We start from the raw sequence: 25,593 nt of genomic DNA, 5'->3' as shown, positions 1-25,593 counted from the left end.
ATTTAAAATAATATAGGGAGGAAGGATCAGGTTTAAAATAATATTTATACAGACAATAAAATTTAAAAATTATGAACAAGAGTTCAATATTTTTGAAAATGCCTTCCATATTTTATAGTTCATCACATTCCAATAATTTGGGGAAATATTTCCTATAAACATAAAAAGTTTTATCAATGGTAGCAGTTTTATTGTAGGAAATGATGGTGTAACAGGAAGTGTCAATCTAGTAACTTAGTAAAGGTATAGGCTTTGGTTAATTTTGGTGGTGTGGGATTTTAAGTGTCTTCAAAATGTTGACAAAAGCAAACAGTGTGTCTCTGTCTGACCTTCTTTACTCAGGCAGCACAATTAATTGGATTTCTGCATGATAGACAGTTACATTTGCTTTATTTATCTAAATATTAATTTGTCCCTTATAGTTTGTTTGACTTTGAAATGTTTTTGACACTTGTATACTGAAAATGTAGTGTCATACTGGTACTTCATTACAGTCTCAGGGACATAACTAGAACCGCAATGGTAAGATGGAGGCTCTGAATACCTTATAGGATGAGCTCATTTGCATCAACATATTCAAGATAGTTTTCCTGTTTGCTTTTTACATTATCACACAATTATAGTGTGTGTGTGTGAGTATCTGTGTGTGTCTGAAAGAGAGACAGATAGGCAGACAGATAGAGACAGAAAAAGGTGAAAAGAGAAACAGAGACAGAAATCAAAAGAGACAGAGAGAACAGGAGAGAGAGAAAGGGAGACAGATGGAGAGAGACTATAGTGGAAATAGGATAGAAATAATTTAATTTTAATTTGGATTTAAATAATTTTTTGATGAATGCTTGAAAAATGTTACATTTTCTTTTTTTTTTCTTTATTTTTTTTTATGTAATTAATTAATTTTTTATTGGAGGCAAATTATTTTACAATATTATATTGGTTGGTTTTGCCATACATTGATATGAATTTGCCCCGGGTTTACATAAGTTCCCCCTCCTGAACCCCCTTCCCACCTCCCTCCTCCCTTTATCCTCCCTCTGGGTCATCCCCGCATGCCAGCCCCGAGCATCCTATAACATGCATTGACCCTGAACTAGTGATTCGTTTCACATATGACAACATACGTGTTTCAATGCCATTCTCCCAAATCATCCCACCCTCACCCTCTCCCATAGAGTCCCAAAGACTGTTCTATACATCTGTGTCTCTTTTGCTGTCTCGTATACAGGGTTATCATTTGCATCTTTCTAAATTCCATATATATGTGTAAGTATACTGTATTGGTGTTTTTCTTTCTGGCTTACTTCACTCTGTATAATAGGCTCCAGTTTCATCCACCTCATTAGAACTGATTCAAATGTATTCTTTTTAATGGCTGAATAATACTCCATTGTGTATATGTACCAAAACTTTCTTATCCATTCGTCTGCAGATGGACATCTAGGTTGCTTCATTTTCTTAGTTCTGCTTTCTTCATACAATGTGATAATATGATATCTGGTAGAAATTAGGCTCTCTCTCTCTCCATATATATATATATTTGAAGTAATAATTCATGTATCAATGATAGGGGATTCTTGTTCTGAGAGCAATAAATGAAAAAAAAAGTATCTTTCACATGAAAGAGAAAAATTATAAAATTAATGACAAAAATGTCAACTAAACTGGTCAAACACAACAGTTTCCCAGTAACTCACTGTAGGACCTAACCAATAAATTTTATGCTTAAAATAACTACTAAGCTCCAGAAAATATTCTGAAGAAAAACATAGGTGAAGAGAAAGTCTTAAAAGTTTTTACACTAGAGTAGGAATTGCAAGCTTTCACACTTCAATATTCTCTGAATTTAGTTTTGTTCAAATGCTAGGTTGCCAGGATCCCCAAATATTTATCAATTTTTTTATGAGAGTGAAAAACTGTATCACATATATTTATAGACTATATTTATATTCTCCATTTATTCTTCCAAAGTTTGCTTATGTTGTTTAATCAAAAAATCATTTTAAACTGACTTAGTAGAGAGAGGAAATGTGAACTTAGTTTCTATAGTGAATGGGATTTCATATCATAGTTCAACAGCATGAAATAAAGTTTCAGGCTTACATATATTTATATATATATATATATACATATATATATATGGAAAATATTACTGAAATCAATTCTGAAATTTAATTCTTTAAAAATGCTTGGGACTTAATTTTTCAAGAACCCTCTGTTGCTTTTAGTATAAAGAAAAGTACATTTGTAGCTCTATAGGCCATCATATATGTCAGCAATTTGCATTTAAAATAATAGTAATGGGGCCTTTGAGTATCTTCAAAAATATAATTATGTCCTGCAGGGTAAGTTAAGCACTTTACATGCTTCTGTCATTTAACCTTCTCAACTCCTACATTTGAGGAAGCAGGACTGCTGAAGAGTTAAGTAATTTAATGGAAGTCTCACAGCTAGCAAATGGTTTATATGAAACCAAAAGCTGGATTCTCTGCACTTGAAGCTCATGTTTCCAATCATTCTGTTATTTAACAATTATTCAATTCTAAATATCCATGAAAAAAATTTTAAAAAATTATTATGGGGAAATTACAAATCTTTTAAAAATATTCTAATTTATATTATGTTTTGAATAGATGGCCTTGTACTAAAAAAATGTGCATCCCTTTTTATAACAGATACAATTCTGAAAGTTATGGAAATACAGCATTTTAAATGGGAATGGTAAATATAGTTAAAAACCTAGCAGGAATTCTTTTGTCCTATTAATTATCAGATTGTATATATTTTATTTTCAAATATTATATGATAGTGAAAGTGTTAACTGCTCAGTCGTGTCGGACTCTTGGCAACCTCATGGACTGTCTCCTCTGTTCATGGAATTCTCCAGGCAAGAATACTGGAGTGGATAGCCATTCCCTTCTCCAGGGGATCTTCCCAGCCCAGGGATCAAATCTGGGTCTCTCGCATTGCAGGCAGATTCTTTACCATATGATCGACGAGGGAGTTTTGCTTTGAAATAAGATAAAAAGCTTCTGAAACTTTATTTCAGCATTATAAACGTGGGACATATAGGAGAAAATGAAGTTTATGGAGTAAAAAGTCAAAAATATGGGAGATTAGATAAATGCTAATTTGATTGTGGTTAGTATTATGCAAAATGTGGATGTGGATATTATTCATATCATGGCTGTTATAAAAAGTAATACACTGTATAGTCTTAGACCTTGTTATCTTCCTGCAATGCAGGAGGCCTGGGTTTGAATCCTGAGTAGGGAAGATACCCTGCTGAAGGAAATGACAACCTACTCCAGTATTCTCGCCTGGAGAGTCATGGACAGAGGATCTTGGCAGGCTATAGTCCATGGGGTCTCAAGAGTCAAACACGACTTGGCAACTAAAGAGAGAGAGAGCTTGTTAAAGAGTGAGTTGAATAATAAAAAAATAAAATAAAAAATTCTTACAATAGTTTTTGTTTTTGTTGTTCAGTTGCTAAGTTGTGTATAACCCTACCCTATGGACTAGAGCATGCCAGGCTTTCTGTTCTTCACTATCTCTTGGAGTTTGCTCAAACTCATGTCCATTGAGTCAGTGATGCCATCCAACCATCTCATACTCTGCTGCCCTCTTCCCCTCCTGCCCTCAATCTTTCCAAGCAGTCTTTTCCAATGAGTCATCTTTCCACAACTGGTAGCCTAAGTTTTGGAGTTTGTTTCAGCATCAGCCCTTCCAATGAATGAATATTCAGGATTGATTTTCTTTAGGATAAACTGGTATGATCTTCTTGCTGTCCAAGAGACTCTCAGGAGTCTTCTCCAGCACCACAGTTTGAAAGCATCAATTCTTTAACACTCAGACTTCTTCATGGTCCAACTCTCACATCTTTATATGACTGAAAACACCATAACTTTGGCTATATGGATATTTGTCAGCAAAGTGATCTCTGCTTTTTAATACACTGTCTAGGTTGGTCATAGCTTTATTTCCAAAGAGAAAGCATCTTTTAATTACATGGCTGCAGTTACCATCTGCAGTGATTTTGGAGCCCACAAAAATCAATCACTGTTTTCACTGTGTTCCATCTATTTGCCATGATGTGATGTGATTGGATACCATGAGCTTCATTTTTTGAATGTTGAGTTTTAAGCCAGCTTTTACACTCTCCTCTTTCATGCTTATCAAGAGGCTCTTTTGGTCTCCCCTTTCTGCCATTAGAGTGGTATCATCTGTATATTTGAGGTTATTGATATTTCCCCTGGCAATCTTGATTTCAGTTTATGAATCATTAGCCCAGCCTTTCACATGATGCAATTTGCATATTAACTAAATAAACATAAAAATTAAATGAAGACAATATACAGCCTCGATGTATTCTTTTCTGATTTGGAACCTGTCTGTTGTTCCATGTTCAGTTCTAACTCTTACCTCTTGATTTGTATACAGTTTTCTCAGGAGGCAGGTAAGGTGGTCTGGTATTGCCATCACTTTAAGAATTTTCCACAGATTGCTGTGGTTCACACAGTCAAAGGCTTTAGTGTAGTCAATGAAGACAATGTTTTTTTCTGGAATTCATTTGCTTTTTCTATGATCAAGTGGATGCTGGCAATTTGATCCATGTTTCCTCTCTGTTTTCTAAATCTTGCTTATGGAAGTTCTTTGCTTATGTACTGCAGAAGGCTAGCTTGAAGTATTTTGAGCATTACCTTGCTAAAATGTGAAATGAGTGCAATTATGCAATAGTTTGAACATTCTTTTGCAATACCCTTCTTTGGGACTGTAATGAAAATTGACCTTTTCCAGTCTTATGGCCACTATTGAGTTTTCCAAATTTTTTGGCATCTTGAGTGGAGCACTTTAACAGCATCATCAGATTTGAAATAGCCTAGTTGGAATTCCATCACCTCCACTAGCTTTGTTCATAACAATGCTTCCTAAGGTCCACTTGCCTTCACACTCCAGGATGGCTGGATCCAGGTGAGTGACCACACTATCATGATTTTCTAGGACACCCTGATAACAATCAGATTGCTTTCTAATCTGTAAATCTATTTCTGTTTTGTAGATAGATTCATTTTTACCTTTCTTTTTTTCCTTTTAGATTCCACATGTGAGCAGTATCATATGATATTTTTAACCTGAATTAGCAACATAAATGTCCATCAACAATGTAATGTATAAAGAAAAGATGTGGTACATATATTCAATGGAATATTACCCTGCCATACAAAAAAAATGAATTGATTTATTTTTAGTGATATGGATGGACCTAGAGTCTGTCATATAGAGTGAATATTGTCAGAAAGAGAAAAAAAACATGGGATATTAATGCATATATATGGAATACACAAAAGGTACAGATGAATCTGTTCGGAGGGCAGGAATAGAGATGTAGACATAGATAAGGGATGTATGGATATAGGGTGGAAGAGGGGGTAGGATGAATTGAGAGACTGACTTTGACATATGTGCACTTTCGTGTGTAAAACAGATAGCTAGTGGGAACTTGCTGTATAGTACGAGGAATTCAGCTAAGTGCTCTGTGGCGTCCTAGACAGGAGGAATTGGGGAGGGTGGTGAGAGAAATGTACGAGATGATGAGAATACATGTATACACATAGATGATTCACTTCATTATATATCAGAAATCAACAGAACATTATAAAGCAACTGCACACCAATTTTAAAAAAATGTGGTATAGATATAGAATGGACTATTACTCCATCATGAACAAGAATAAAACAATGCCAGTTGCAATGGCAGCATTACAGATGGACCTAGAGATTGTCATACTGAGTGAAGTAAGTCAGACAGAGAGTTTTAAGTAACTTTGTCCCTGCTACACTGCACCCTTTGAGATTCTGTAAGGCAGGAGCAGTGGGAGGTGGATATTTATTAACAGTCTCAAGTGATTAGATGCACAGTAAAAAGTGTTTTATGGGGAAACTATCTGTTAAAATGCAAATTCAGCTCAGTTCGGTTCAGTTGCTCAGTCGTGTCCGACTCTTTGCAACCCCATGAACTGCCAGGCCTCCCTGTCCATCACCAACTGCCGGAGTCTACCCAAACCCATGTCCATTGAATTGGTGATGCCATCCATCTATCTCATTCTCTGTCGTCCCTTTCTCCTCTTGCTCTCAATCTTTCCCAGCATCAGGATCTTTTCCAATGAGTCAGATCTTCACATCAGGTGGCAAAATATTGGAGTTTCAGTTTCAGCTTCAATATCAGTCCTTCCAATGAACACCTAGGACTGATCTCCTTTAAGATGGACTGGTTGGATCTCCTTGCAGTCCAAGGGACTCTCAAGAGTCTTCTCCAACACCACAGTTCAAAAGCATCAATTCTTCAGTGCTCAGGTTTCTTTATAGTCTAACTCCCACATCGATACATGACTACTGGAAAAACCGTAGCCTTGACTAGACAGACCTTTGTTGACAAAGTAATGTCTCTGCTTTTTAATATGCTGTCTAGGTTGGTCATCACTTTCCTTCCAAAGAGTAAGCAAATTATTCTCTAGTTATTGTTGGATTGTTGGAACTGTGTTTGTTTTCTTCTTTTCTCTCCATTTATTTCCGTCCCTATTTTCCCCTTTACTTCTTTCACTTCTTCCTTTTCTCTTGCTTACTCTGTTAGTACTGTCTTCATACTAACATTTGTAAGAAAAATTCACATTTTATTTTATATGTTATGTGAATTTGTGATTATTGAATCATTAGTAAAAATTATAAAGAAAGGGAATTCATGTCAATCAAATGCTCAAAATAATGTCAGGATTGCCTCTATCTGAGCAAAAGTTTATCATAGATGTTTTTTAGCAGAGCATACTGAGTTCAATTATTCCGTTTATTTGTCAAAAACAGTTACCCATACAATCAGACAGTGATGGCATTATTATTCAGAAAAGATGTATGTAATTCTAGGTATATTTAAATATTACAAAAATCATGATGTAGAATGCAAAAATACTGATCTGCATAGTTACTATAGTAATGTTAAATTTTATATATGTGTAACAACCTCGATTCTAAAGAAGTTATAACAAATATTTAAAATGTGACTGCTGAGTTCTGTCCATGTCCCATTTTCAGAAAATGAGGCCTTTCATTTATTTCTCTCCATAAGTGATACATTTGATTTCATTTACATAGATTTTTTTTCACTCTTTTCAATAAATATGAGGATAAACTATATTTTTAACATTAACAAATGAGATATTTAACTTTTATAATGATTTCAAAATGAACAGTGTTCATATATACAAAATGAACAGTGTTCAAGAATAAGTGTTTAAAACAATAAAGCTACATAGTCTAAAATTAATTAATTTGAAATTGTAACATTTGAAAAATAAATATATAACTATAAACGTAGTTGCCTTAAAATAGCTTTATTTAAAAGATAGGAATGAACTTTTATTAATATATGTCACATTTTTTATTTTCTAAAAATGAAACGAAGTTAATGTTCTATAAATCAGGAAGCATAGAAATATTTCACTATTTGCTAACAAAGGGTGACAGAGTATGCCACTGCAAAATTTGCCACTTTGGCATAAGGATTATTTTGTGTTAAAGGCATTTGCAAAACAGAAAATGCAAGGAAAACACTCTGATCTTTCTTCTTTTTCTTAAAAGGAAAATGTTCTCCCTATACCAGAAGAAAAGTAACATTCTTATCATCAAGGACAAGAAGCTAAGACAGATAGATTTTATATAAAGAATTCTATACAAAAAGAACCTGTTAAAAAAATTCTTATCTTTCTTAAGCCTCCCCACACAGTTAGTTTAGTTATGTTTCTCTCTTTAGTTACCAATTCTCTATTTTTGTTCAACCTACTAAAAAGCTTATTGGCATCACCCTTTCTGTTTCTTCATCTCTTTGTTCTGTGTCATGCAAAATTTGTATGGATTTACATGCATTTCTCCTGTTAATATGTATTTTATCAATTTAATACTCAGGCTCAGCTGAAAAACCATAAGAGGATAAAGGTAAAATTTTGCCATCCCTATCCTAATAAGGTACTATTTTATTAATATTATAAATGTATATTTATATCATTCATAAATATTTTCTAGGTTTTTTTTAATATTTCACTATTAAACAAAATGCTATTTCATTGAATTTCACTGTATGCTCACAAACTGGAAGAAGCAGTATTTTACATCACCATGTTTATAGAGTATCTGTAAAAAAGTAACAAAATTTCTCAAAATCTGTGTAAACATATTGTTGAAATATTGATATTTAAAGTTTTTAAAGCTTTGTATAAAGTTACCATCACTTTTCTGAAATCATCCTGAAAAGGTATCAGGAATAGATAAAGAATAGTATGGAATCAGATATTAGTCATATAGCTTATAAAATCTTTCAACCTTACCTGACAAAATTTCTAATAACATTTATTCATAATATTTTATAGTCTCATGTACTTTCATGGATGGATATACGAATATTTGGGCTTCCCAGGTGTCTCAATGTGTAAAGAATCTCCCCGAAATTCAGGAGTTGTGGATTCTATCCCCAGGTTGGGGAGATTCCCTGGAGGAGGGCGTGTCTACCCACTGAAGTATTCTGGCCTGGAAAATCCCATGGACAGAGGCGCCTAGAGGGCTACAGTCCTATAGGGTTGCAAAGAGTAGGACACAAGTGAAGCAACTGAGCATGCATGCATGCCAATATTTATATTGATACACCACTTTAAAATGAATAATAATTGCTCTCTGACTAGAAAGAAATTTAAGACAAACCTACAACTGTGATTTTCTAAACTTAAAAACTTATAATTTAAATTTCCTGTGATATAATTTCTGGCCTAGTCAGCCAACTTTATTTTCTTGTAAGGTGATGCAAGTGTTTATTTTGTTTAAATAATCAGTTTTAATTTTTATCATATTTACACTATCATGAAAGTTAAAGTAAAATAAAATAGAGGAAATAATATAAAATTCATTCCCATAAGATAATTGTTAGAAAAACCTTCTGTCATTCTACATTGCAAAACTAACAACTCATGATTTGTCTGTATAACTACAAATTCTCAACATAACATTTGCAGTTAAGTATGTATGGTGATATCTGTCTAATGAAAAGTCTAAATAATTGACATTCTTGACTAAAAGATAATGAGCTATTAGGTTTTATATATATATACACACAGACACACACAAATATATATACTTCATATTCTAGATTTTTAATTAAGCTAAAACTTTAACACTAGAGGAGAGATCATATCCAGAAATATGAGCAATAAGAACTTAGCAATAATGCAAAAACATTTTAAAAATGCTTCAGTTCAGTTCAGTCACTCAGTCATGTCCGACTCTTTGAGACTCCATGAATCACAGCATGCCAGGCCTCCCTGTCCATCACCAACTCTCGGAGTTCACTCAAACTCATGTCCATCGAGTCGGTGATGCTATCCAGCCATCTCATTCTCTGTCGTCCCCTTTTCCTCCTCCCCCCAATCCCTCCCAGCATCAGAGTCTTTCCCAGTGAGTCAACTCTTCACATGAGGTGGCCAAAGTATTGGAGTTTCAGTTTTAGCATCAGTCCTTCCAATGAACACCCAGGACTGGTACTGATAGCTTATAGTGGACAATGTCGAATTCATGATCTCCAAAGAAAAAGATTTAGCTTCGGGACCAGGGACCAGGCTTGAATACTCAGAGTTTTTGTGTGGTAGAAGTTTTATTACAGTGAAAAAGGACAGAGAAAGCTTCTGACATAGACATCAAATGGGGAACATTGCTAGTCTTATCAAGGCCTTATATACTTTTATCAGATCCTCTACCCAAACATATATCTTAAATTAACAAGATTAGAACTAACAATAGAAAAGTCTTACCAAACCCACTCCCACAAAATATTCCTTAAGACAATAAGATTATTCAGAAGGTTCTTGTTAAGAAGGAGAAACGTGTCCTTGAGCAAAATACATTGTTATACTGACTAAGACAAAGCAATGTAGAAAAAATTAAAATGCTCTTTTCTCCTCCTTGGTAGTCCCACACCACTTTTTCTCCTTCTTTAAGCCCCTGGAATTGTTCCTCCTTGAGGGCATCAGACTCCTTATCAACCTACCTAAGAATTAGCTCTCTCAGTACTTTGTTTGATAATTTTAGATAACAAAAGTTCAAATTGTTTAAAATGATGCTTGAGGGGATAACATTATCAATGTACATTAGAGATCTAAGATCATTAATTTTCTTTTAGTGATGATTTTAATTTGGGATAATTTTATATTTTTGAAAAAGCTGTGAAGATTTTATAATGAATTCCATTATATATATTACCAAGTTTCCTATACTTTTAATATTTTATAATAACCTAGATGCAATTATCAAAAGAAAGATAATTTTTCTAAGTTATGATTTAATATATTTTTGATGGTTTAGTCCCTAAGTTGTGTCCAACTCTTGCTACCCCATGGACTATAGCCTACCAGACACTCTTTCCATGGGATTCTCCAGGCAAGAATAGTGGTTGCCCTTTCCTTCTCCAGGGGATCTTCCCAATCCAGGAATCAAACCTGGGTCTCCTGCATTGGAGGTAGATTCTTTACTGACTGAGCTACACATTCAACTTTTATTGTGATTTCACCAGATTTTCTCATTACAGTTCTTTTTCTGTTCCAGGATCCCATCCAGGGTTCCATGTTCATTGAGATATCAGTCATCTTCATGTCCACTGGTTTATGAAAGACCCCTCGGTCCCTTGTTTCTTATTATCTTAATAGTTTTGAGGAGAACTGGTCAGGTGTTTTGTAGAATGTCCCTCAGCATGGTTTTGCTTATTGTGTATACATGCTTAGATAGAGGTGATGGATTTTGGAAATAATACCACAGAGACACAGTATTCTCATCACATTTTATTAGGATTTACATTGGACGGACTGATGCTAAAGCTGAAACTCCAATACTTTGGCCACCTCATGCGACGAGTTTGACTCACTGGAAAAGACTCTGATGCTAGGAGGGATTGGAGGTAGGAGGAGACAGGAACGGCAGAGAATGAGATGGCTGGATGGCATCACCGACTCGATGGACGTGAGTTTGAGTGAACTCCGGGAGTTGGTGATGGACAGGGAGGCCTGGCGTGCTGTGGTTCATGGGTTGCAAAGAGTCAGATACAACTAAGCGACTGAACTGAACTGACTGAACTGAACATAAGATAACTGGTAACATGAATCCAAGTCACTTGGTTAAGGTAGTATTGCTAGGTTTCTAGACTAAATAGTTAATACTTTTCCATTTCTTAGTTCTTTGGAATCCAATCACCAAGTCAAGACTGCATTTAAAGAGAAAGGAATATTATTGAATTTTTATATATTATTGATTGATTTCTTCAGTAAATTTTGTCCCATTTTTCTCACTTGTTTATTTATGCAATCCTCTATCCATGATCAGTATGGATGGTTTTATTTAACTTTGCTTTATACTCCAAGCCTATTATTTATCACTTGCTCAAGTTCTTTCATGCTTGACAGTTGAGTGTTCTTAAATATGGTACCTGAGTGCTTTAACATGCCCCATTTTATGTGTGTGTTGGCACTTCATTTTTCCCCCAGATTTATTCAAGAATTATTGACAAATAAAAGCTGTATGTAGTCAAGGTGCAAAATATGATAAATTGATAGCACTTCCTTATTTTCAAAACAAATTCTCTAGTATCATTTTATGTTTTCCATATCACACCCAAGATCAGCCATTTAGCCAAAGATCAGCTTATAAATTTTGAGTGTATTTATTTTGAGCACATCTATTTCAGCAAAACTGTTTGAGTCACAAAGAGTCAGATATAACTTAGAGACTGAAAAACAACAAAAATTTTGAGCACACTCTCTAGAGAAAAAAAAAAAGACACATTACCAAATCCACTGAGGCTGAGAAATATGTAATATTTACATAATATTTCAGTTCAGTTCAGTTCAGTCACTCAGTCATGTCTGACTCATTGTGACCCTGTGGACTGCAGCACACCAGGCCTCCTTGTCAATCACCAAATCACAGAGTTTACTCAAACTCATGTCCATTGAATCGGTGATGCCATCCAACCATTTCATCCTTTGTCGTCCCCTTTTCCTGCCACCTTCAATCTTTCCCAGCATCAGGGTCTTTTCCAATGAGTCAGTTCTCCACATCAGTTGGCCAAAGTATTGGAGTTTCAGCATCAGTCCTTCCAATGAATATTCAGGACTAATTTCCTTTAGGATGGACTGGTTGGATCTTCCTGCAGTCCAAGGGACTTTCAAGAGTCTTCACTAACAACACAGTTCAAGAACACAAATTCTTCAACGCTTAGTTTTCTTTATAGTCCAACTCTCACATCCATACGTGACTACTGGAAAAACCATAGCTTTGACTAGATGGACCTTTGTTGGCAAAGTAATGTCTCTGTGCTTTAATATGCTGTCTAGGTTGTTTATAACTTTTCTTCCAAGGAGTAAGCATCTTTTAATTTCATGTCTGCATTGGCCATCTGCAGTGATTTTGGAGAGCAAAAAAATAAAATTTCTCACTGTTTCCCCATCTATTTGTCAAGAAGTGATGGGACCAGATGCCATGATCTTAGTTTTCTGAATGTTGAGTTTTAAGCAAAGTTTTTCACTTTCCTCTTTCACTTTCATCAAGAGGAGCTTTAGTTCTTCTTCACTTTCTGCCATAAGGGTGATGTCATCTGCATATCTGAGGTTATTGATATTTCTCCCAGCAATCTTGATTCCAGCTTGTGCTTCATCCAACACAGCGTTTCTCCTGATGTACTCTGTATATAAGTTAAATAAGCAGGGTGACAATATACAGTCTTGACGTACTCCTTTTCCTATTTGGAATCAGTCTGTTGTTCCATGTCCAGTTCTAACTGTTGCTTCCTGACTTGTATACAGGTTTCTCAAGAGGCAGGTTAGTTGGTCTGGTATTCCCATCTCTTTCAGAATTTTCCACAGTTTATTGTGATCCACACAGTCAACAGCTTTGATATATTCAATAAAGCAAAAATATTTTTCTGGAAGGCCAGAATGTTGGAGTGGGTAGCCTTTCCCTTCTTCAGGGGATCTTCCCAACCCAAGGATGGAATCCAGGTCTCCTGAATTGCAGGCAGATTCTTTACTAGCTGAGCCACAAGGGAGGTATATATATATATGGGTGTGTGTGTGTTTGTATTTATATAAAGAATAGGCAGATATAATTATATATAATTAAAGAATATATATAATATTTAATGACTTGAATTTAATTATCTTTTTGCAAATTGCTCCAAGTATTTTCCTAATTTTGCATTAGAAATTTTGTATTGATTTCTTTGTAGCCAAAGTCAGTAGGATTTCCCACATGAAATTTTGCCTGATAGAATCACTTGCTGACCTCCTTCAACAGTTTCACTTCCTCTAAGTCATACATACTTTGTAGCTAGCCTGTCATTTTTATTGCTTTGTCTTTGTTTAGCATGTCTTTGAAGTGATATTACTTGTTTTTGTATCACCAGTGTTTCAGTGATTCTGTTTAACTGTCTATTCTTTAATTATAAATTACAGTCACATATGACCAACCTAGATAGCATATTAAAAAGCAGAGACATTACTTTGCCAACCAAGGTCCGTCTAGTCAAGGCAATGGTTTTTCCCGTGGTCATGTATGGATGTGAGAGTTGGACTGTGAAGAAGGCTGATCGCCAAAGAATCGATGCTTTTGAACTGTGGTGTTGGAGAAGACTCTTGAGAGTCCCTTATACTGCAAGGAGATCCAACCAGTCCATTCTAAAGGAGATCAATCCTGGATGTTCATTGGAGGGACTGATGCTAAAGCTGAAACTGCAATACTTTGGCCACCTCATGTGAAGAGTTGACTCACTGGAAAAGACCCTGATGCTGGGAAAGGTTGGGGGCGGGAGGAGAAGGGGACGACGGAGAATGAGATGGCTGGATGGCATCACCGACTCTGTGGACATGAGTTTGAGTGTACTCCGGGAGTTGGTGATGGACAGGGAGGCCTGGCGTGCTGTGATTCATGGGGTCGCGGAGAGTCGGACACGACTGAGCGACTGAACTGAACTGAACACATAATTTAAGTTTTTTACTGTACATCATTTCAACTTTATATATTTTTATTTTTTTAAGTTACTTTAAACATATTGATTCTTTTCAAAACTTTTTTCCCAAATATTCCAGAAAATAATGTCTTGGAAAACATAATTTTAACCAGGAGATAAAGTTTCTGTTTGATAAACAATGGCTTAAAAATTATAGTAGTTTCTTTACTGTGAGTCATCCGAGACTTCACTCTAATAGACCTAATAGTGGTGTTCCAAATAGGTCCACATCTTAATTTCCAGAACATTTGAATATCTTACCTTATATGCAATAAGGAGTTTTGCTGATGTGATTAAGTTCATTATTTTGAGATTAAGAAATTATCTGGTATCCAGGTAGGCCTAAATATAAACACAGCTGTGCTTATAAGAAGAAGCAAGAATATTACAGTCAGCAAATGAGATGTCTAAATGGAAAAAGGTTGGAATGATGCAGGATCATGAGCCAAGAAATGTGCACAGTCTTTGAATGCTGGAAAAGGAAAGTAAACAATTTTTCCCCTAGAGCTTCCACAAGAAACTCAATCCTGCCAATATCTTAATTTTAGCCCAGTGACCTCATTTTGAGCTTCTTACCTTGAGACCCATAAGATAATAAATTCATGTTGCTTCAAATTTTGCGCTAATTTGTTATGACAGTTCAGTTAAGTTCAGTCGCTCAGTCGTGTCTGACTCTTTGTGACCCCCATGAATCACAGCACACCAGGCCTCCCTGTCCATCACCAACTCCCAGAGTTCACTCAAACTCACGTCCATTGAGCTGGTGACGCCATCCAGCCATCTCATTCTCTGTCATCCCCTTTTCCTCCTGCCCCCAATCCCTCCCAGCATCAGAGTCTTTTCCAGTGAGTCAACTCTGTAAAGAGCAATATTGCATAGGAACCTGGAATGTTAGGTCCATGAATCAAGGTAAATTGGAAGTGGTCAAACAGGAGATGGCAAGAGGGAACAGAGACATTCTAGGAATCAGTGAACTAAAATGGACTGCAATGGGTGAGTTTAACTCAGATGACCATTATATCTACTACTGTGGGCAGGAATCCCTTAGAAGAAATGGAAGTAGCCATCATGGTCAACAAAAGAGTCCAAAATGCAGTACTTGGATGCAATCTCAAAAATGACAGAATGATTTGTTTGTTTCCAAGGCAAACCATTCAATACTACAGTAATCCAAGCCTACTCCCCAACCAGTAATGCTGAAGAAGCTGAAGTTGAACGGTTCTATGAAGACCTACAAGACCTTTTAGAACTAACACCCTAAAAAGATGACCTTTTCATTATAGGGGACTGGAATGCCAAAGTAGGAAGTCAAGAAACACCTGGAGTAACAGGCAAATTTGGCCTTGGAGCACGGAATGAAGCAGGGCAAAGGGTAATAGAGTTTTGCCAAGAGAACACACTGGTCATAGCAAACACCCTCTTCCAACAACACAAGAGAAGACTCTACACATGGACATCACTAGATGGTCAACACCAAAATCAGATTTGTTACGACAACAATATAAAAATAATATACTATGTTTGTATTTATTTTAAGTTTCTTTTATTAAGTAGAATCAATCAGAGCACAGTTAGGATAATGTTACTTGTTTTAATATTATTTACTTATTTTAGTATTTCCACCTTCAAGTGTTTAAAAAATTGAAAATCAGATAAACTTTTGATAAAGAGGCAAGCAGTGTATATACATGATATTCTGCTGCAGTGTCATCCAACTGATGTCCAGTTATAAATGTTGATGGATGCTTTCAGTACAACTTAACTCAGATATGTGGAAAGTCCTGGGTGTTCATTGGAACGACTGATACTAAAGCTGAAACTCCAATACTTTGACAGAGGATGAGATGGTTTTATGGCATCACCAACTCAATGGATGAGTTTGGTTGGACTCTGGGAGTTGGTGATGGACAGGGAGGCCTGGTGTGCTGTGTTTCATGGAGTCGCAAAGAGTTGGACACGACTGAGCAACTGAACTGACTAACTGAACTGTCTAGTATTGGAAGTGATTCTCTACAAACCAACTTATCCTGTTATGAGAGAGAAAATATTGAGCAGTGTAGTGTTGAAAGACCCCTTCCATGTATGAATAGAACTTAAAATTCTACAGAAAAATGTATCAAACTGAATTTAAAGAAAAATTAATTTTAGATGACATCATGTCACTTACATTAAGAACACTAATTATTTCATGTTTAGTTTTAATTATTGAAAACCATTTTAATAACTGTTAAAGCTGATACTCCAATACTTTCACCACCTGATGCGAAGAGCTGACTCATTTGAGAAGACCCTGATGCTGATAAAGATTGAGGGCAGGAGGAGAAGGGGACGACAGAGGATTTCTTGCAGGTAAAGTAACAAAAGTCTATAGAGAGTGTGTGAAGAGTTAGAGTAGTTTTTACAATTGGAAGGCAATTAAAGTGGCTGGAGAATGAAGACATATGATGATGGATAAATGGAAGAGGAGATTGGGTTGTACAGGTTCAAATCTTCATGTTTTTTCTTGAATTATTTTAATCTGGGAGACGATAACCAGTGGTTTTGAAATATTGATTAGTTATACAGGTGGCTACAATGTAGAAGCGGTACAGAGAAGATAAATTAAAACTGTTTAACAGGCAATTGCAGTAATCTAAGGGATGAAGTTTAGTCAAAGCTTTGGTTTTTCCAGTAGTCATGTGTGGATATAAGAGTTGGACTATAAAAAAAGCTGAGTGCCAAAGAATTGATGCTTTTGAACTGTGGTGTTGGAGAAGACTCTTGAGAGTCCCTTGGACTGCAGGGAGATCCAACCAGTCCATTCTAAAAAAATCAGTCCTGACTCTTCATTGGAAGGACTGATGCTGAAACTCCTAGTGCTTTGGCCATCTGATGCAGAGAACTGACTCATTGGAAAATACCCTGATGCTGGGAAAGACTGAAGGCAGGAATAGAAAGGGATGACAGAGGATGAGATGGTTGGATGACATCACTAACTTGATGGACATGAGATTGAGTAAGCTCAGGGAGTTGGTGATGGACAGGGGAGCCTGGCATGCAATCCATGGGGTTGAAAAGAGTCAGACACAACTGAGCAATTGAACTGAACTGAAGGGATGAAGATAGTTTAGACTAGAGTAACATCAAGGAATAAGAAGAATTTGATGGAATCGAAAGAAGGTGGTCCGAATTTGGGGACAGCATCACTATGGGAAGCTATGATGTCAAGGATAACTCTTCTGTCATTACCCTTTGTAATAGGAAGGATGTTGGTATCATGAAAAAAATAAAGAAAGAAAGAAAGCTACTTCATTTTATCACTATGTGCCTACTTGTGGCTGGTACTCCTGCTAACCCCACTGTTTCTTGGACAGACTTTACTTGTTATCCTAGAAAAGGACTATGTTTTAAAGGATTAGGAGAGAATGCTATTGTATTTGAATATTTTGATGTGAGGCAAATTTGTGCCAAGTGGAAGCGTCAATACAAACTTTCATTAATACATATAAACATGAAACTCACTAAAGGAATCTTGAATGTCTAGACTAGAGATAATGTATTTTCTCTGGACATGGTTTATGATATCTAGGAAGAGGGCATAGAGTAAGTAAAGGAAAAGATATTTTGTAATTCATGATTCATTTTCTATGACAGGAAATGTTTTTATCAAGAGTTCAACCCTGTCCTGGGACCAGAAAACAACCCCTCCCTGACCTGCCATGAGGTTGTATATTTGATACAAATGTACAGAAATGAGGAATTTTGAAGAAGTTGGAATTTTACATAACTCAAAGGTTCTAAATTATCATCTGTATTATAATTCCTTGATTTTTTTCAGTGAACATTCAGTAAGTCTCATAGTAAGGAATGCAATTATAGAAATTAGGGACAGTATTGTGCCCTTAAAGTGAGAACCAGAGTGATGGTAGGAGGGTCAGTCACCAGGGAAAGGCAAGTCTGCTCAAGAAGCAATGATTTCATCAAGACCTCTAGCTACAAATAAGGACAGAAGAGCTACAGTGAAATTATTAGTTTGATTTTCGTCTTTACTACTATTTCTGAGAACTTAGATTTTTTCAAGATTGCAGAACTTCAATGCAACATTTAATTATGTGTGGTATCTAAGTAAATTTATCCCTTTTTTTCCCAAGAGCAGTATATTTAATCGGTCACTCAGATGGTAAAGAATCAGCTTGCAATGAGGGAGACCTGGGTTCAGTTCCCAGATTGGGAAGATCCCTGGAGGAAGGCATGGCAACTCAGTACAGTATTCTTTCTTGGAGAATACCCATGGGCAGAGGAGGCTGGTGAAGTACAGTCTACAGGGTTGCAAAGAGTTAGACAGGGTTGAATAACAGCACAGCACAAAAAATTATCTTTAATACTTAGAAATCCAAAAGGTTCCCAGATACTTGGAAAAGTTTATCTGCCTGAACAATGTCATGAGCAGAAATCTAGACTCCCATGTGCCCACAGTAAGAAAAGCTTTCTGATCCTCAGGACTTGCTAGCAGTCTATTCACTTCTGGTAATATATCCAACACTTCTCCCTACAACACTCAAATACTTTCCTTTAATATTTGATGTGATTAATACAGGACTAAAGTAATCTTCACATTCTGCCATAAGGGTGGTGTCATCTGCATATCTGAGGTTATTGATATTTCTCCCAGCAATCTTGATTCCAGCTTGTGCTTCTTCCAACCCAGTGTTCCTCATGATGTACTCTGCATATAAGTTAAATAAGCAGGGTGACAATATACAACCTTGACATACTCCTTTTTCTATTTGGAATCAGTCTGTTGTTCCATGTCCAGTTCTAACTGTTGCTTCCTGACCTGCATACAGGTCTCTCAAGAGGAAGGTCAGATGGTCTGGTATTCCCATCTCTTTCAGAATTTTCCACTGTTTATTGTGATCCACACAGTCAAAGGCTTTGGTATAGTCAATGAAGCAGAAATAGATGTTTTTCTGGAACTCTCTTTCTTTCTCCATGATCCAGAGGATGTTGGCGATTTGATATCTGGTGCCTCTGCTTTTTCTAAAACCTGCTTGCAGAAAGTGAAGAGGAACTCAAAAGCCTCTTTATGAAAGTGAAAGAGGAGAGTGAAAAGGTTGGCTTGAAGCTCAACATTCAGAAAACAAAGATCATGGCATCTGGTCCCATCACTTCATGGGAAATAGATGGGGAAACAGTGGAAACATTGTCAGACTTTACTTTTTTGGGCTCCAAAATCACTGAGGTTGCTGATTGCAGCCATGAAATTAAAAGACTCTTACTCCTTGGAAGGAAAGTTATGACCAACCTAGATAGCATATTAAAAAGCAGATATATTACTTTGCCAACCAACGTCGGTCTAGTCAAGGCTATGGTTTTTCCAGTGGTCATGTATGGATGTGAAAGTTGGACTGTGAAGAAGGCTGATCACCAAAGAATGTATGGTTTTGAACTGTGGTGCTGGAGAAGACTCTTGAGAGTCCCTTATACTGCACGGAGATCCAACCAGTCCATTCTAAAGGAGATCAATCCTGGGTGTTCATTGGAAGGACTGATGCTGAAGCTGAAACTGCAATACTTTGGCCACCTCATGTGAAGAGTTGACTCACTGGAAAAGACTCTGATGCTGGGAGAGATTGGGGGTGGGAGGAGAAGGGGACGACAGAGAATGAGATGGCTGGATGACATCACCGACTCGATGGACATGAGTTTGAGTGAACTCCGGGAGTTGGTGAGGTAAAGGGAGGCCTGGCTTGCTGTGGTTCGTGGGGTCGCAATGAATCGGACACAACTGAGCGACTGAACTGAACTGAACTGAACTGATGTTTCCCTCGTGGCTCAGATGTTAAAGAATCTGCCTGCTATGCAGGAATAAAGTCAAACTGTCTATGCATTTAGTGTTTTCCCTCATTATCTATGAAAACATTTTTAGTTGAGAGGCGTTCAGTTCAGTTCAGATGCTCAGTCGTGTCCGACTCTTTCCGACCCCATGAATCAGAGCACACCAGGCCTCCCTGTCCATCACCAACTCCCGGAGTTCACTCAAACTCATGTCCATCGAGTCAGTGATGCCATCCAGCCATTCATTCTCTGTTGTCCCCTTCTCCTCCTGCCCTCAATCCCTCCCAGTATCAGAGCCTTTTCCAGTGAGTCAACTCTTCACATGAGGTGGCCAAAGTATTGGAGTTTCAGCTTCAGCATCAGTCCTTCCAATGAACACCCAGGATTGATCTCCTTTAGAATGGGCTGGATGGATCTCCTTGCAGTCCAAGGGACTTTCAAGAGTCTTCTCCAGCACCACAGTTCAAAAGCATCAATTCTTCAGTGATCAGCTTTCTTCACAATCCATCTCTCACATCCATACATGACCACTGGAAAAACCATAGCCTTGACCTTGGTTGGCAAAGTAATGTCTCTGCTTTTTATTAGACTATCTAGGTTGGTCATAATTTTTCTTCCAAGGAGTAAGAATCTTTTAATTTCATGACTGCAATCAGCATCCGCAGTGATTTTGGAGCCCCAGAAAATAAACTCTGACACTGTTTCCACTGTTTATCCTTCTGTTTCCCATGAAGTAATGTGAAAGTACTGCACTCAATATGCCAGAGAAATTGGAAAACTCAGCACTGGCCACAGGACTGGAAAAGGTCAGTTTTCATTCCCATCCCAAAGAAAGGTAATGCCAAAGAATGCTCAAACTACTGCACAATTGCACTCATCTCACACGCTAGTAAAGTCATGCTCAAAATTTTCCAAGCCAGGTTTCAGCAATACGTGAACCAGGAAGTTCCAGATGTTCAAGCTGATTTGAGAAAAGGCAGAGGAACCAGAGATCAAATTGCCAACATCCGCTGGATCATGGAGAAAGCAAGAGGGTTCCAGAAAAACATCTATTTCTGTTTCATTGACTATGCCATAGCCTTTGACTGTGTGGATCACAATAAACTGTGGAACATTCTGAAAGAGATGGGAATCCCAGACCACCTGACCTGCCTCTTGAGAAACCTGTATGCAGGTCAGGAAGCAACTGTTAGAACTGGACATGGAACAACAGACTGGTTCCAAATAGGAAAAGGAGTACGTCAAGGTTGTATATTGTCACCCTGCTTATTTAACTTATATGCAGAGTACATCATGAGGAATGCTGGGCTGGAAGAAGCACAAGCTGGAATCAAGATTGCTGGGAGAAATATCAATAACCTCAGATATGCAGATGACACCACCCTTACGGCAGAAAGTGAAGAGGAACTCAAAAGCTTCTTGATGAAAATGAAAGAGGAGAGTGAAAAGGTTGGCTTGAAGCTCAACATTCAGAAAACAAAGATCATGGCATCTAGTCCCATCACTTCATGGGAAATAGATGGGGAAACAGTGGAAACAGTGCCAGACTTAATTTTTTTTGGCTCCAAAATCACTGCAGATGCTGATTGCAGCCATGAAACTAAAAGACTCTTACTCCTTGGAAGGAAAGTTATGACCCACCTAGACAGCATATTAAAAAGCAGACATTACTTTGCCAACCAAGGTCCGTCTAGTCAAGGCTATGCTTTTTCCAGTGGTCATGTATGGATGTGCGAGTTGGACTGTGAAGAAGGCTGATACCTGAAGAATTGTGGTGCTTTTGAACTGTGGTGCTGGAGAAGACTCTTGAGAGTCCCTTGGACTGCACGGAGATCCAACCAGTCCATTCTAAAGGAGATCAGTCCTGCGTGTTCATTGGAAGGACTGATGCCAAAGCTGAAACTCCAATACTTTGGCCACCTTATGCGACGCGTTGACTCACCTGGAAAAGACTCTGATGCTGGGAAGGATTGGGGGCGGGAGGAGACTGGGACGACAGAGAATGAAATGGCTGGATGGCATCACCTACTCAATGGACATAAGTCTGAGTGAACTCTGGGAGCTGGTGATGGACAGGGAGGCCTGGCGTTCTCTGATTCATGGGGTCGCAAAGAGTTGGACACGACTGAGCGACTGAAATGACTAACTGAACTGAGGCTAACTTTGTAGGACTTAACAAACAAATTGGACTTATGAACATTCTCTTGGAAAGGAATTAACTCCTACGTTTGTGCGTATGTACGTATTTGTACGTGCTAAAATCGTTCAGTCATGTTCGATTCTTTGCGTCCCTATGGACTGCAGCACTCCAGGCGCCTCTGTCCATGACGATTTTCCAGGCAAGGATACTGGATTAGGTTGCCATGTCCTTCTCCAGGGAATCTCCCTGACCCTGGGAGCAATTTTGCAATTCTTGCCACTAGTGCCACCAGGGGATCATTCAAATGTAGGGCACTGTAATAATATGTGGTTATTATGTGATTTCCTTTTATAGCTTTAGAAGTTTTAGGTTGCTGGTGACATTTACATCCTTAGAAGTATGAGAGAGAAAATATAAACAAATACTGAGCTTTGAGAAATTACAACCTTTAGAGAATAGATGATGAAGCCAGGCCATGCAGATCCAACAGGGCTTGATTCAGGTTCTTTTCTACAAGAAGGCTGGCTTCCATAGCGTCCTGGGTTTTACCCCACTCATCTTGAGATGGCTTTTGCACGTCCAGCAAGAGGGCGCGGCAGCCAAGCTGGTTTTGCAATTTCAAGAGAGGCTCCGCGCCCTCGCGCTTCTCTTTGGCCAATTTGCATAAAAAGTGACCCACACCCTCCAGGGCCACATCGTCACCATCGACATAGAAGCCCAGAGAGAGGCAGGTGTAGGAGGCCCGTAGTTGTATGTTAACCAGGCAGTTGACAGCGGCCTCCACCTCAGTAGAATAACTCTGACGAATCTGAAAGTTCATGATTGGTCGGTAATAAGGAGTTAAAAAATGGTGGCTGCTCCCAGTGATCGCGGACAGTTGAGGGGCTGACTCCGGAGGTTGTGACTGGAAAAAAGGTTGGAGGGTGGTCAGAGGCTGGAGCAAGGTGTGTCCCTGGGTCTGATCTGTCCAAGCACTGTTGAAGCAAGAGACAGATCCGCGGGGCCGCCGAGAGCACTTCAGTGCTTCTGCCCGTGGAGACCCCCACATCTGTGACTTCCTGGAGAACCACTTCCTAGATGAGGAAGTGAAACTCATCAAGAAGATGGGTGACCACCTGACCAACCTCCGCAGGCTGGCTGGTCCCCAGGCTGGGTTGGGCGAGTATCTCTTCGAAAGGCTCACACTCAAGCACGACTAGGAGCTTCTGGAGACCAGTGACCTTTGAAGAACCCACCTAACATCAGGGCTGTCTGAAACCCCTCTCTGCAGCCACTCGGCAGCTTTTTAACACCCTGGAGCCCTCTATCAAGCCTTGGACCAAATGGAAACAATAAAGCTTTTTGCAGCAAAAAAAAAAAAAAAAGAGAGAATAGATGATGAAGAAGGAACAGTCAAAGTGTCCCAAGAAGGCTATTTATGGATATTCATTTATGGAAAGCAAAATAACAAACCACACATGACAAAGTATTGTCAGAATAGCCAAAAGAAATGAAGGTGGCTCATAAAAGATGTGGTATGATAAACCGTATTCAAAAACACGGATAGAATGAAGAAGAGAGGACAGAGAGAGTCCATTGATTTTAAAACCAGGAGATTGTTGGTGATATTGATAAAAGGAAATTTAATGGATTAGTGGGTACAAAGCCAGGCTATATTATTTTATAAGATTATTTGGAGTTGGCAAAAAGTAACACTCAGCAAATTATTTTAAAAAGGGATAACAAAAAATATAGCTATTTAGAGATGTGGAGCTACGGTTTAAGAAAAATTAATTTTGTTCCACCCATACCATTGTATTCATGTGGATAATACAATAGAAGAAGAGAATATATGATAGAAAAAACTGAAAAACTAACAGATCCAAGTTCTTCAGAAGGCAGAGGATAAGTCACTGAGCATAACTGTTATATAGTCTCTCTTCTCTCTTTTGTCTAGGAGGGAAATAGGGCCCGCTAGACATAGGAAAGAAAAAAAAAGTGCAGTCAATCTGTGGGTTCTTAAGCTTGTTGGAAACAAGATGAGAATGTTAATTTTAACTTTTTAATTAATTTTAAAATCTAAGAAATATCTCTGAATTACAATTTCAGAGGTTTAAGGAAAAACATGCATGCTAAGTTGCTTTTGTCATGTTCAACTCTTTGTGACCCTATGGACTATAGCAGCATGCCAGCCTCTTCTGTCCAAGGTATTCTCCAGCAAGAATACTAGAGTGGGTTGCAGTGACCACCTCCAGGTTCTCTTCCCCACCCAGGGTTTAAATTCACATTTCTAATGTCTCCTGCATTGGCATGTGTGTTCTTTACCACTAGTGCCACCTGGGAAGACCTTAAGAAAAATGGGGAAGTACAAAATTGTCTTGTTCAGATGTGAAAAACAAGAGCTATTTAATGGGTTGAAAATTTCTGAGATCCAATTTAAATTTCATAATCATGGATTTATATTAAAAAATCTCCTTAATTTGGAGTTTTTCATGGATTTAGCAATAATTAACTGATTAGGTGTCAGGATAATTTGGTACTAAAGTATTCAGGTAACAAGCAACGGATGGTAGACTGGACAAAGAATGTGCTTACAGATAATGAAGGGATATAATGGATTAACAGATTTATATAATTGAAAAGTACATCCATACGATCATTTTAGCAAAGGGAAAAGTATTAGTAGAGTGTCAAACATGTGAGTGTGTTTGTGTGTGTGTGTGTGTGTACGTGTGTGTGTGTGTGTACGTGTGTGTTCAATCATGTCTGAATCTTGGTGACCTCATGGACTTTAGCCTGCCAGATTCCTCTGTCCATTCTAATTTGATATTTTATAGATGGCCACACCTTAAAACCTAACATTCCAGAATCTAAGATTATGGCACCTGGTTCCATCACTTCATGGCAATCATATGGGGAAAAAAAATAGAAACAGTGTCAGACTTTATTTTCTTGGGCTCCGAAATCACTGCAGATGGTAACTTCAGCCATGAAATTCAAAGATACTAAAACACCAATACAGTATACTAACACATATATATGGAATTTAGAAAGATGATAACGATAATGCTGTATACGAGACAGCAGAAGAGACACAGATGTATAGAACAGTCTTTTGGACTCTGTGGGAGAAAGTGAGGAAGGGATGATTTGGGAGAGTGGCACTGAAACATGTATATTATCATATTTGAAAGGAATCGCCAGTCCAGGTTCCATGCATGGTACAGGATGCTCGGGGCTGGTGCACTGGAATGAACCAGAGGGATAGGAGGGGGAGGGAGGTGGGAGGGGGTTTCAAGATGGGGAACATGTGTACACCCGGGGCAGATTCATGTCAATGTATGGCAAAACCAATACAATAATGTAATTAGCCTCCAATTAAAATAAATAAATTTAAAAAAAATAACTTTTTTGCTATTGTTTAATTTCCCTTTATCATTGTATAATTCATTTGTTTAGCTTGAAAGATAAGAATCAGAAGGAAGTACATCAGAGACTGAGAAACTGGTATCAGCTGGAGATCCTGGTATTCAGGAAGTAACGGCCCCTGACATTGCTCTGAATTTTGTAACTG

General features: G+C 37.8%; 1 pseudogene; it reads right to left on the bottom strand.

The window, feature by feature from the left end:
• Window positions 1-22,488: 22,488 nt before the first annotated feature.
• Window positions 22,489-22,860, bottom strand: LOC129556561 (ferritin light chain pseudogene; annotated as a pseudogene).
• Between the last annotated feature and the right edge of the window lie 2,733 nt (window positions 22,861-25,593).

This window comes from Moschus berezovskii, chromosome 13 (assembly GCF_049115385.1).
Source record: "Moschus berezovskii isolate FMDL1 chromosome 13, NW_MosBer_1.0, whole genome shotgun sequence".
Lineage (NCBI taxonomy): Eukaryota > Metazoa > Chordata > Mammalia > Artiodactyla > Moschidae > Moschus > Moschus berezovskii.
This window is presented reverse-complemented; position numbering and strand designations above follow the sequence as displayed.